Below are 14,247 nucleotides of genomic sequence, written 5' to 3'. Positions count from 1 at the left end.
CCACCCTATCCCTCTGTTCTCATCCCTCCATACTCATCCCTCCATACTCATCCCACCATCCTCATCCCCCCATCCTCATCCCCTCCATCCGCATCCCTCCAACCTCATCCGTCCATCCTCATTCTCTATCCTCATCCCTCCATCCTCACCCCTATAGCCCTCCTTACAGACTGACAGTAACCCTGGTATAAAAAAAGAGTCCCACTAAGTTCAGCTACTCTTATCAACTCCCTGGAAAATTGGGGAAAATGGGGCTTCATGCAAAGCCTCTGTAAATACACAAACACACACACACACACACACACACACACACACACACACACACACACACACACACACACACACACACACACACACACACACACACACACACACACACACACACATACAGGAGTTAATGGGAGGATGGATGGATGGATGGATGGATGGATGGGTAGAGGAGATTAGTGGAGAGGGAGGAGAGGAGGCAAGAGAGGACGTGGTCAGTGCAGGGTCCCCAGAGGTGTTCTTGTCCTGGTGCAGATGGCACATGCAGGTTAGTGTGACTGTGACAGCAGGGCTAGTGTGGGACGGAAGTTTCTGCTGCACACACTCGCACACACTCGGAATACACACACACACATGCACAAATGCACGCACACACCCTTCAATATGATTCTGAGGTGCCTCCTCCACCTCATGTCGTGTCTGATTTCAGGAGTGTCTCTCTCCATGTCTTCATCACACACTGATTAACAGAATTTCAGATGAACTAAATTAAGCTTCTCTCACTCCTTTGCTCTCTGAATCAATGTGAAGATGTATGCTTTGGGCGAATGGAAGAGAACCAGCTAAGATCTCGCTATTCTAAATGGAATTTATTCATGATGCAACATGTGTTCCTCCTCTGCCTCCTCCACGTTCTCCTCCTCTTCCTCCTCCACCTCCTCCTCCTCTGCAGGTCTCAAAGTGCTGCTCAGACATTCCTTGGCCATCTCGCGTTAATTATTCCTGATAAATAAGTGTGGAGATGAGCACACTCACCTCTCCTCTCCTCCTCTCTCCCCTCTCCTCTCTCCCCTCTCTCTCCTCTCTCCTCTCTTCCCTCTCCTCTCTCCCCCCTCTCCTCTTCTCTCCTCTCCCCTCTCCTCTCTTCTTCTCTCTCCTCTCTCTCCTCTCTCCCCTCTCTCTCCTCTCTCCTCTTCTCTCATCTCCTCTCCCCTCTCCTCTTTCTCCACTCTTCTTCTCTCTCCTCTCTCCCCCTCTCTCTCCTCTCTCCTTTCCTCTTCTCTCCTCTCTCCTCTCTTTTTCTCTCTCCTCTCTCTCCTCTCTCCCCTCTCTCCTCTCCTCTCCTCTCTCCCCCCTTCTCTCCTCTCCCCTTCTCTCCTCTCCCCTCTCCTCTCTTCTTCTCTCTCCTCTCTCCCCTCTCTCTCTTCTCTCCTCCCTCTCCCTCCTCTCTTCCACTCACATCTCTTTTCCGCTTCACTCCCCTCTCCTCTCTCTTCTCTCCTCCCTTTCCCTCCTCTCCTCACTCACATCTCTTCTCCTCTTCTCTCCCCTCTCCTCTCTCTTCTCTCCTTCCTCTTCCTCTCCCTCCTACACTCACATCTCCTCTCCTCTTCTCTCCCCTCTCCTCTCTCTTCTCTCCTTCCTCTCCCTCCTCCACTCACATCTCCTCTTCTCTTCTCTCCCCTCTCCTCTCCCTCCTCTCCTCTTCTCTCCTTCCTCTCCCTTCTCTCCCCTGCACTGATTTCAAGCCTCATCCATAATGTATGACTAAATGCTTAAGTAGGAATTATTAGGATGTTTTATTCATTGGGGGTACGACTCTGCTCTGCTAAGTAATGCGGTTGGGTTGGGGTGCGTTCATGGCGCCTAAGCGATTGGACATACTGGAACATGATTGGGATTAAATAGTAATAACTAACAGAAGGTGGAGATGCAACATTAATGCAGACAGGACCACAGACTGAATACTTACTGTTGCTGTTGGTTACATCTTCCTCCAGCCTCTTTACAGGCAGAGATGGAGATGGAGTTCAGTTCAGTGGTGAGGTGAGGTCACACCACTAATATAACTTTAGAGAACCTTTATGTCCCACATGGGACATCATGGTAATGTTTTTGAGATAATTTTATTAGAGGATTACTTTTTCATCCATTTGCATCTATGACTTCTTAATCGACGCTCAACAACATGGAAGGAGACATATACACACACACAGACTGGTCCTGAGGGGAATACTATTCAGGTGCTGATAGTTGATCAACTAAACTCCTGTAAGAAAACACGTGGGCTGGTTCAGAGAAGTCATTTTCCACTTCAGAAAACTGTAGACTCCCTCAATTAATGTCCTTAGGTCCAGGACCTTAGGTTACGAACACACACTTTCATCTTGCTCTCAGGCCACAGCTATGTTTTGTGATTATCTAATACATTTTGTGTGTGTGTGTGTGTGTGTGTGTGTGTGTGTGTGTGTGTGTGTGTGTGTGTGCGTGCGTGCGTGCGTGCGTGCGTGCGTGCGTGCGTGCGTGCGTGCGTGCGTGCGTGCATGTGCGTGTGTAATGTGTCTCCAGGCGTAAAAGAAACGTCTGAAACTAGATCCCCTACATTCTGGTCTGAAACTAGATCCCCTACATTTTGGTCTGAAACTAGATCCCCTTCATTCTGGTCTGAAACTAGATCCCCTTCATTCTGGTCTGAAACTAGATCCCCTTCATTCTGGTCTGAAACTAGATCCCCTATATTCTGGTCTGAAACTAGATCCCCTAAATTCTGGTCTGAAACTAGATCCCCTATATTCTGGTCTGAAACTAGATCCCCTACATTCTGGTCTGAAACTAGATCCCCTATATTCTGGTCTGAAACTAGATCCCCTATATTCTGGTCTGAAACTAGATCCCCTACATTCTGGTCTGAAACTAGATCCCCTACATTCTGGTCTGAAACTAGATCCCCTACATTCTGGTCTGAAACTAGATCCCCTATATTCTGGTCTTGACGAGAAGAAGAAAAAAACTGCCGGGGAAAGTTCTCTTCTGCACTGTTCAACCAATCCTGTAAATGTGGAGGACGAGTTAAGATGGAGTGTCGCCTTGTAATGTCCAAAGGCGGAAGTCGCATCACAGGCTCTCTTTCCATTTATCTAAACGGAACATCCAGTTGTTGGTGTCTCGGCAGAGGCTAATATAAAAAATAAACTGTTTGATTTCTTTCCCTGACACGTGATGAAACAAACTAGAGTCAAACACATGACCACATGACCACTTCAAAGGGATTTCTTAGTTATTCTATCTGCTTACAACCTGCTACAGTCAGGCCTGAGTACGGTGTTGACATTTCCATAATCAGTCCATCTCTAATGTCCCAATGGGCATATTACGTAGCACATAATCATGATCACGTTGTCTTTCTCATATGATAATGTGATCGTCTCAGTAGTATACTGATCTGTCCTCAGATGAGTGTGTGTGTGTGTGTGTGTGTGTGTGTGTTTTAAGATCACTTTAGCCGCACCACATTGACTCTAGTTTGTCGGTCAGTGAACGTCCGCCCTCCAGGGTCACCTCGTTAGCCCGTTCTCATTTCACACACCCTCCACACAATCTGTTACGCCTGGGAGAGGGTTGAGGCACACACCTGAACAAACACACACATACACACACACACCTGGACGTTGATGTGTCTTAGTGACCCAACAGATGGTCAGATCAGTGCTGCATATGTTCGCCCCCCAGACTTCCCCATACACACAATTAGAACGCACAGCTCACCATCACAGCTCATTTAATAGGAGGCCACGCTGGCCATCAAGGGCATCGTTTCCTATTTTCTGCAGATGAAGGAGGCCCCTGTTTTTGTATTTTAACTGCCACAGCTAGCAAAAGGATTATTTCTGCCAGCTATTGCATATTAAAGCCGTATTATAGATAACTGTCAAATTATAAATGTGTCAGAATTGGTTGAGGAAGCCAGTCATCTTATTATACCCTCGTCTCTATGTGACAGGGCAGCAAGCACCACGGAAAGGTTGAGTCTTTTACTTTAGACGTGGTAGCTATACTATTTAGGAAGGACCAGCTCAATTTGGATGAGAGTAGGAAACCCACCAGTTCTGTTCTGATTTCTCTAAAACAACTGATCAAAAGTTTACTGCTCTAATAACATCTCCTCTCTGAGTCACATCTCAAACCAGCGGCAACACTCACACACTGTCACCACACGCTATGTGTTTGCTGATAGGGGGGTAATGAATTCACTTCCGAAATGTCACACACATTTGGACAACACATTCCTAAACTGCCAGGGCAAGGGGATGAATAAATTCACAAGGAATTGTAAATGTGACTTTGAGGGGGGGGGGGGGGGGGGGGGGGGTTTAAAGGGAGTTGCTTTTTAATGAAAGAGAGTGAAAGAAAAGTCACATGAAGTCATTTTATTAGTCTCATACTTCGTAAACAACCGGTGTCTAACAGGGAAATGTTTTCTGATGCAGAGAGAAAGAAAATGGAGAAATGAGAGAAAAGTAACAACACTCAGTAATAATAAATACACAATGAGTAACGATAGCTTGAGTCGATGTGCAGGTGTACGAGGTAATTGAGGTAGATACATATAACTATGTCAATGCAGATAGCTATTTGGTTAACTATTTAGCTACATATTTAGCAGTCTTATGCAGTAGCTTGAGGGTAGAGCTGTTCAGGGTTGCCGACTTGGTGCATCGGTACCCGCTTGCCGTGAGGTAGCAAAGAGAACAGTCTATGACTGTTGGGTGGCTGAACATTTTTAGGGCCTTCCTCTGACACCACCTGGTATAGAGGTCCTGGATGGCAGGGAGCTCGGCCCATACCAAGTAGTGATGCAGCCAGTCAAGATGCTCTCAATGGTGCAGCTGTACAACTTTTTGAGCATCTGATGGCCCATGACAAATCTTTTCAGCCTCCTGAGGTGGAAGAGGCAATGTTGTGCCCAGTGGGCCTAGTGATGTGGACACTGAGGAACTTGAAGCTCTCAACCCGTCAATGTGAATGGAGATTGAGTCCCTGCATCCTAGAGTCAGTAGATGGATGTCACCACAAAGGGTTTGGATCCTCATGACAGACTCACCTCCTTCATCTCTACTGGATATGAGGGAGAGAGAGAGAGAGAGGGCGGGCGGGGTGAGTGAGAGAGAGAGAGAGAGAGAGAGAGAGAGAGGGCGGGCGGGGTGAGTGAGAGAGAGAGAGAGAGAGAGAGAGAGAGAGAGGGCGGGGTGAGTGAGAGAGAGAGAGAGAGAGAGAGAGAGAGAGAGAGAGAATGAGAGAGAGAGAGAGAGAATGAGAGGTAAAGAACAGTCAATGGAAAAGGTGGAGTGGTGACTTCACAAAAATGGGTGCTAGAGAGATGGTGAGGAAGAGAGAGGGGGAGGGGTCGAGTGAGCAACAGAGAAAGAGAGAGAGAGATTCTGTGAGTCGAGAGAGACCGATGTGTGACAGACAGGCAAGATGAAAAGGAGAGATTAAAGCGATGTTCATTTCTCCAGTCTGTTTGATTCCGGCTCCATTGGATTGAAAGATGAGAGATGAAGGGATCAATATCTGCTCTGACAGGTGGAGCTAATGCTTCTACCAGGAAGAGACCCGACAAACACATATACACACACACACTGAGATAGATGAACAGGTACTGTCTGGATGTCTGACCTACAAAGGAGTGTGTCTCCACCATCTTCCCACTGTCCTCAGTGATGGATCATTCTCTGTACAAATCTCTCTCTCTCTCAGACAACATATGCAGTAGTATACAGAAGGTCTCTAGGCTGCGGAGAAGTTCAAGTCAGCATACTGATGCTCTTATGGTGGGAGGAAGTTATGAGGAAGTTCAGTTGGTTAGATACTCTCTCCCTCCAATCAGACATGGGCTGGGGCTAGGGTTAAGGTTTGGATTAGAGTTACATTCAAGGTTAGGGTCAGGGTACTTTGTTACACAGCAATGTACTAAGAAACAAGGAACTAACATTCACCAACGTAATTTCATACGCACATACTTGCTCATACTCACATTCTGTGTGTGTCGCACAAACACACACACACACACGCACACGCACACACACACACACACCCTGAATGTGCCCAGGAGGAATGGAAAAAGGATGGTGGTTGTACGGTGATGATGCAGGAACACCAGATGGTTCAGCCTGAGCAGCAGCATCTCTGTTGATGTGGTCCCGGGATCCACTGGGGATCCACTAAGAGCTCCACCAGAGAGATCCTGCCCAGGGCAGGGAAGCAGATTCTACTGTATCACCTGGGCTCATCCATCTGTGGGGTCAGACTAGGCGTCCCATTATGTACACAACTCAGACATTAACACAAAGCTGTCACTGACATCCACACGTCTTCAGTGTACTGTGTCCTTGTTGTAGGACCCCTGTTGGGTGCCTCTCAGCATGACTTACCCCAGCACTCCTAACCTATCCCTACAACAGATTGACTGTAGTTCAGCAGTAGACGTCTGTCTACTTCAACTTCTACCCGTGCGCTCTGATCTAGCACAATGCTTCTCATGAAATGTGTGTATGTCTGTGTCCGTGCTTATGTACCCCATTCCAGATTCTGATTTTCTTCCCAAAAAGCCCCCCATCCTGAGAAAAGTGTGTGTGTGTGTGTGTTGTTTCTAGTTAGCGATTTAGACTTCCCAATGTAAATACCAGGCATTTATTTTGGGCTTGCGTGTTAATTCGACAATGGACTTTTAACAGCATCCTTTGAGCTTTTGAAGAAGGGTAGATTAAAGCAGTGATCTCCTACTCTTTGTCTCCAGGGCCGGCAGGGCCCTTGGGTTTGTTGTGTCCTCTGGTTGTACCTGGCTCCACCACGCCTCCCCTGTCCTACTTCTCAAATCTCTCATAAAATGATGCTGATTCAGACAGCTCTTCTTTTTTTCTCTTTACCCTTCATACCGTCTCTTTTTGGATTTTTTTTTCTCCTCTCAATCTCTCACTTTCTTCTTTCTTGCCTCCCCTCCACCTCCATTTTTTCCCCCCTCCCTAAACTTTTTTTCTCCCTTTCATGTCGAGTAAAATGGCGCACTATACTGGGGTTGACGGATCCAAGGCCATGCTGCTGGTTTTGAGCTTTGACTTTTTTGAAGTCTCGGGGAGATAAACACATTTCTCTCTTCTCTCTCTCTCTCTCTCTTCTCTCTCTCTCTCTCTCTCTCACTCTCTCTCTCTCTTCTTAGGGAACATTGCCGCCCCTGCTATTCCATTCATACTGTGTGACAGGGTGTAGAATTATTCAGAGATTAAAAATGTCACCTTTGTCCCCGTCGGTGCCAGGAATAAGAAAAAACATTTCATCACAAAGTCAGTAAAAGTAACAGCGTGACAATCAAAAACATTGGCCTGCCACGGCTAGAGGAACGTGTCAATCAGAGTCTCTTTAATGTGCGTAAACTCTCAGGCTGACTCAGAGAAAGGTCAACCTGTTAGGTAAGGAAGAGCAACAAACCAATGGCTTTCTCTAAAACAGGAGCCGGATGGCTGTATAGCCACTGTGGGGGTGGCACGCACAACGTTTACTGGAGATTGGTTGAAGTACACAAAAAGTCACAAGCCAGAGATACATGCACACACAGAAGGGACTGGGTGTCTTCGTGTTTGACTGGGTCTCCGTCTTGGTTGGAGGGGGAGATGGAGATGGAGGGAGTGTGGGTAGAGAGCAAGAACAACCCCGTGAGAGAAAGGAAAGGTTGAGAGAGAGAGAGAAACATTGGGAGAGAGAGAGAAACATCCATCATGGAGGGATAATGGAGACCTTCGCCACGAGGCTCTTTGGGGCCACTGAAAGGTTTCAGTTGTCTCTGGAGTCCATAATGACAAGCTCAGATGCACACACACACACACACTTAAGAAATCTGACACACACACACACTATAAACATGGACACAGGAGAGCAGTGACAGAGTGAACCGCCAGCAGCCTGATAATGAGTAATGGACACACTGAAATGACTGAAATTACCCCCAATTAATATTTCATAGGAAGAAGGTCCTATGTACAGCAAATAATATTATACTATATATAATTCATACATGTGATTATAAAACACTGCGCCTCATCTGACCGTGCTTGTGGATGTTGTCAGCAGGATCACTTCACATTCAATTTGTGCAGGGTTGAAACGGTTTGAAACAGGTTTATCTCTCAGTTCTCCGTGGATGTTCTGTGTCGCGTTGGAAGGATGTGAGATTCTGCGTCATCAAAGGCCTTAGTGTTTATGTCTGCAGTGAGATCAGAGTACAGCTGAGAGCCAGCCTCTACCACGCTATTCACTCTCCATCTGTCTGTCCTTCTTCTTTAATCTCAGTCTAAATTGTTTCCCGTCCAGAGCACCTTCTGCTGTATGAACGCGAACGAAGAAGCCTTTGAAGCAAGGCAGATGCCGTGGTTTTATCCAGGGGCTATGCCTACCCTTAATCTGCAAGCAAGTAGTACAGAAGATGCTATGAAGTTCCGATTGAGAGAAGCTTTGAAGCCTCGCCTCAGGATGCTCAGGGTCATTGTCTGTACAGCAGTAGCGCATCTCTCTGGCTAGTCACTGTGTCCAGTATGTTTACAGGGCGTCTGTGAGAAAATTAAGCTGTGTGTGATAACAGTACACTGCTGCCTGCTGTACACTAAGTGGCACCTCTGATATCTTAGAATAATTCCAAATCAATGATTGAGACAACACATCATCTCTCCATCGGGCTCTGAGGCTATTTGGTGCTATAGTGTCAGTGCCCTCTTAGTGACTGAGGGGGATGTGTGGGTGAGGTCAGCGAATAGGAGGTGACATTTGCTGAATTAATTTATCTTTTTATTGACGGTGGTTAGAACAAAATATCTCTCTTCCTCTCTCTTTTCACCACTGCCCCCCCCTCCTCCTCCTCCACACTGGGCAGTCTCTCTTCCCTCTCTTCCTCCCACCCACAGTTCTCTTGTCAGCTCAGATTTCTGGCCAGTGTTTGGCCATGTCTTTGTGGTGGGTGCTCCGATGCTCTTTGGTATGTTGTGTTTCTGTGTGATGTGTTTCCTGTCTCTCTGCTCTCCCCGTCTCATCTCTCCTGGTATTTCTGGGTTAGTTCCGTCTCTGCATCACCCTGCGGATCCAGTGGCGCGTCTGACAGACTCCCTCAAAGCGCCTCTGAACCAGACTGATTGGCTTGGCCTGCTGCTACTTCTGAGGGAGCATCCAGTGTGGGTGGACACACACACACACAACATCCGAATACACTGTCACAGGGTTGCAGTGAATGTTGGTGCACCCTTAGCAAGTGCTGTTGCCCCAGAGGAAGTTATCAAAAGAGTTCACCAGAAATGGAACAAGAATGGGTGGCACCCAATCTGGCCGCAGCACACACACACACACACACACACACACACACACACACACACACACACACACACACACACACACACACACACACACACAACACCACCCATGAAAGTTCAAGCTGCCCTGAAGACCCAAACAGAAGGCATTGCCCCCTCTACCCCTTCCTCATCCTCCTGCTCCTCTCCTGCCCATGGGATCAATGAGACACTCTGCCCAGAGGTCAGAGATCACAGGAGAAAACAGGTACAAAGAGGGAAGGAAGAAAAAACATCAACCGAGGAATCTCTGTCATGGAGCCTCTTCTGAGTGTGTTTCATGTTTCAATGACTGGAAATTAGATGTAACTGTGATAGAAGAGGCTCTCGCCGAGAGCAGCGTTTAGTTCTCTGGGGGCAGAGTGTGTGGGCTTGACTGTGACACAGCATGAACAGACCAAAGGTCAGTTCTACCTCCCATGCCTAACAAATAAACAGATATTGTTATATACAGTGCCTTGCGAAAGTATTCGGCCCCCTTGAACTTTGCGACCTTTTGCCACATTTCAGGCTTCAAACATAAATATATAAAACTGTATTTTTTTGTGAAGAATCAACAACAAGTGGGACACAATCATGAAGTGGAACGACATTTATTGGATATTTCAAACAAAAACTGAAAAATTGGGTGTGCAAAATTATTCAGCCCCTTTACTTTCAGTGCAGCAAACTCTCTCCAGAAGTTCAGTGAGGATCTCTGAATGATCCAATGTTGACCTAAATGACTAATGATGATAAATACAATCCACCTGTGTGTAATCAAGTCTCCGTATAAATGCACCTGCACTGTGATAGTCTCAGAGGTCCGTTAAAAGCGCAGAGAGCATCATGAAGAACAAGGAACACACCAGGCAGGTCCGAGATACTGTTGTGAAGAAGTTTAAAGCCGGATTTGGATACAAAAAGATTTCCCAAGCTTTAAACATCCCAAGGAGCACTGTGCAAGCGATAATATTGAAATGGAAGGAGTATCAGACCACTGCAAATCTACCAAGACCTGGCCGTCCCTCTAAATTTTCAGCTCATACAAGGAGAAGACTGATCAGAGATGCAGCCAAGAGGCCTATGATCACTCTGGATGAACTGCAGAGATCTACAGCTGAGGTGGGAGACTCTGTCCATAGGACAACAATCAGTCGTATATTGCACAAATCTGGCCTTTATGGAAGAGTGGCAAGAAGAAAGCCATTTCTTAAAGATATCCATAAAAAGTGTTGTTTAAAGTTTGCCACAAGCCACCTGGGAGACACACCAAACATGTGGAAGAAGGTGCTCTGGTCAGATGAAACCAAAATGGAACTTTTTGGCAACAATGCAAAATGTTATGTTACAGCTCATCACCCTGAACACACCATCCCCACTGTCAAACATGGTGGTGGCAGCATCATGGTTTGGGTCTGCTTTTCTTCAGCAGGGACAGGGAAGATGGTTAAAATTGATGGGAAGATGGATGGAGCCAAATACAGGACCATTCTGGAAGAAAACCTGATGGAGTCTGCAAAAGACCTGAGACTGGGACGGAGATTTGTCTTCCAACAAGACAATGATCCAAAACATAAAGCAAAATCTACAATGGAATGGTTCAAAAATAAACATATCCAGGTGTTAGAATGGCCAAGTCAAAGTCCAGACCTGAATCCAATCGAGAATCTGTGGAAAGAACTGAAAACTGCTGTTCACAAATGCTCTCCATCCAACCTCACTGAGCTCGAGCTGTTTTGCAAGGAGGAATGGGAAAAAAATTCAGTCTCTCGATGTGCAAAACTGATAGAGACATACCCCAAGCGAAAGGTGGCGCTACAAAGTATTAACTTAAGGGGGCTGAATAATTTTGCATGCCCAATTTTTCAGTTTTTGATTTGTTAAAAAAGTTTGAAATATCCAATAAATGTCGTTCCACTTCATGATTGTGTCCCACAAAACAGTTTTATATCTTTATGTTTGAAGCCTGAAATGTGGCAAAAGGTCGCAAAGTTCAAGGGGGCCGAATACTTTCGCAAGGCACTGTAGATATGTGGCTCAAAATAACCTTAGACATGGGGCTCGTGGGGATGTATTTAACGGACAGACAGTGACCCCAGGCGTAACCCCCTTTAGATCAGTATGTGTCAGAGTAGTGAACGTGTCTGACACACACTGATCTGAAGAAGGTTGCGACTGGAGTCACTGTCCGTCCTTTCAGGTAGAGCCTGAATGTGAGGGAGTGTTTAGTGGATGGTAGAGATCACTTCAGGTCTGTGGTATTGGAAGGTGTAAGATACTTGGGGTAATCAAAACAGTTTTCAGCTCGGCATGTTGATGTAACCAACTCTTAATAAAATAGAACATGGAGTGTGGTTGTGACAGTCGTCAGACTTGGTGATATTTGAGAAGGTTCATACTGTTTTCGTGTTTATTTCAAGGTAAACACAAATCCACACCCTGCATATTTGTGTTTGTATAAGTATGTGTGTGTGTGTGTGTTTATAACCAGTATCTACGCTTTAGCTTTGTTGTCGTCCTCCTAAATCCCCTCGCCCACTTCTGCTGACATTAGAGAAGAGGTTCCCAGGCATTTGGCTTCCTCCGTGTAAAAAGGTGGCCAACTGGAATCCAACCCTGAGTGAAGCAGGAGCCAAAAGCAGTGTCTGAAGTCTGGGTTCCCTCCTTAGTCTCTGTGGCTAACACGCTCACGGCTCCACATCTCTTTAGTCATACCCTGTCATCAATCACGCAGTCAAACTACATCTCCCTTTTGGGGTTTTTGCATTGTTTTGGATGGGGCTGTTGTGTATGAGATGCATAGGATTTTACAGCATTTTAGTTTTGAGAATGTCAGCTTTTATTTGAGGGTACTGTTATACATATCTGTTTTGCTGTTTAGTGTCTAGTCCCCCCATTTGAATAAATAAGTATTTGGACAAATTCACTTGTATTAATATGTATGGAAATACCCTCAAAATAAAATGTGACATTCTGTACTGTCGCCTCATATAAAACATTTGATATGACATCTAAAATGGTGGAGTATTAGAGGCACATTTTTTATTGTAGCTTGACTGTCCAAATACATGGAGTGGAGTGTACAGTATATGTGAGGTATGGACCAATATGTTTAGAAAGCCCCTCCCTGTACATGTTCACAAGTAAAAGCTGAACCTCTACACCTGACATTCCGAGGCTAGATGTGTTTCCATGGTTTCAACCACCATGTTGAGCATCAACATCAGTGTGTGGGGGACTAATGTGTATTTGTTTCTTCAACTTGAGCTCTCCACAGATGTTTCTTTTCTCATTGAGGGCTCCAGCTGTTAAACAAATCGGGTACTCTCTCTCTCTCTCTCTCTCTCTCTCTCTCTCCATCTCCATCTCCATCTCTCTCTCTCTCTCTCTCTCTCTCTCTCTCTCTCCATCTCTCTCCATCTCTCTCTCTCTCTCTCTCTCTCTCTCTCTCTCTCTCTCTCCATCTCCTTCTCTCTCTCTCTCTCTCTCCCTCGCTCTCTCTCATCTCCATCTCTTTCTCTCTCTCTCTCTCTCTCTCTCTCTCTCTCTCTCTCTCTCTCTCTCTCTCTCTCTCTCTCTCCATCTCCTTCTCTCTCTCTCTCTCTCTCTCTCTCTCTCTCTCTCTCCATCTCCTTCTCTCTCTCTCTCTCTCCATCTCCATCTCTCTCTCCATCTCTCTCTCCATCTCCATCTCTCTCTCTCTCTCTCTCTCTCTCTCTCTCTCTCTCTCTCTCTCTCTCTCTCTCTCTCTCTCTCTGTGTGTGGCAATCAAACTCGAAAGCAACAGCATGAAAATATGAATTAATTTGTGTGGGCTGATTGAACTTAAATTCAAATTCCCCCAAAGACAGTGCAACCGAAGCCGGCCTCCCTCGCTCATCAGGCCAGTTTGATGGAGTTTTTCATGTTGATGTTGTGAGCATTTCAATATTTGCCCAATAGCTGTTACCCTTTCTTCTCCGGCTCTACAGCACAGTTCCACATTCTCCCCAAAATGTAATTGGATCATAAATCAAAGAAAGCATGAGTGAAGATGTAAAAAAAAAGAGATTCACACAGTAGCTGAGAACCTTCGAGCAATTCAGACTACCATCCTACACTTGTAATTGTTTTAGACTTTTAGCTGAGAATCTGAGGAGGCGCCCTTAGTTCAATTACACTTGTCAGAGTGTGAGAGGGGGAGGCAGTTCTGCACTTTTCATGGCATTCAGTCTCTCTCCATATCTCTCTCTCTCTCCCTCTCTCTCTTTCTCTCACAATTTTAATTTGATTCTGCATATTACTCTGACTCCTGGGGCTGTTGTTGTGCCTCATTTGAGGTGAGGATTTGCCCACATCCCTCTCCCTCTCTCTCTTGATCTCTCCCCTCATTTAATATCTCCACATTTCTGTCTCTCTTTCACTCTCTCCTTCCCCTCTCTCTTTTTTTAGTCATTATTAGTGGAATGTTACTCCATTCGCAGTACTGTAGTCTGTGATCTACCTCTCAGAAATAAAGAAAAATACCATCATCTGTCTCTCTACCCTCAACATGTATAGTGTAGTTGTCCAGATGTCCTATCACAGGAAGAGCTGCTACGATCACACACATACTTCCCACAGTTGTGTCAAGTTGGCTGGATGTTCTTTGGGTGGTGGACCATTCTTGACACACACGGGAAACTGTTGAGCGTGAAAAACCCAGCAGCGTTGTATTCTTGACACATACCGGTCCACCTGGCACCTACTACCATGTGCCATTCAAAGGCACTTAAATATTTTGTCTGGCCCATTCCCCCTCTGAATGGCACACATACACAATCCATGTCTCAATTGTCTCCAGGCTTAAAAATCATTCTTTAACATGTCTCCTCCCCTTCATCTACACTGATTGAAGTGACATCAATAA

At 45.9% G+C, this 14,247-nt stretch overlaps 1 long non-coding RNA gene across 1 annotated transcript in view; it reads left to right on the top strand.

Moving 5' to 3' along the window:
* The first annotated feature begins 11,492 nt into the window (after positions 1-11,492).
* Positions 11,493-14,247, top strand: part of LOC116355034 (uncharacterized) — a 4,792-nt gene continuing 2,037 nt past the window's right edge. The window contains exon 1 of the long non-coding RNA XR_004204265.1: positions 11,493-11,559. This is a non-coding gene — a long non-coding RNA (uncharacterized LOC116355034). The remainder of the gene's footprint in view (positions 11,560-14,247) is intronic.

The sequence above is a fragment of the Oncorhynchus kisutch genome, linkage group LG19 (assembly GCF_002021735.2).
Source record: "Oncorhynchus kisutch isolate 150728-3 linkage group LG19, Okis_V2, whole genome shotgun sequence".
In the NCBI taxonomy this organism is placed as follows: Eukaryota; Metazoa; Chordata; class Actinopteri; order Salmoniformes; family Salmonidae; genus Oncorhynchus; species Oncorhynchus kisutch.
This window is presented reverse-complemented; position numbering and strand designations above follow the sequence as displayed.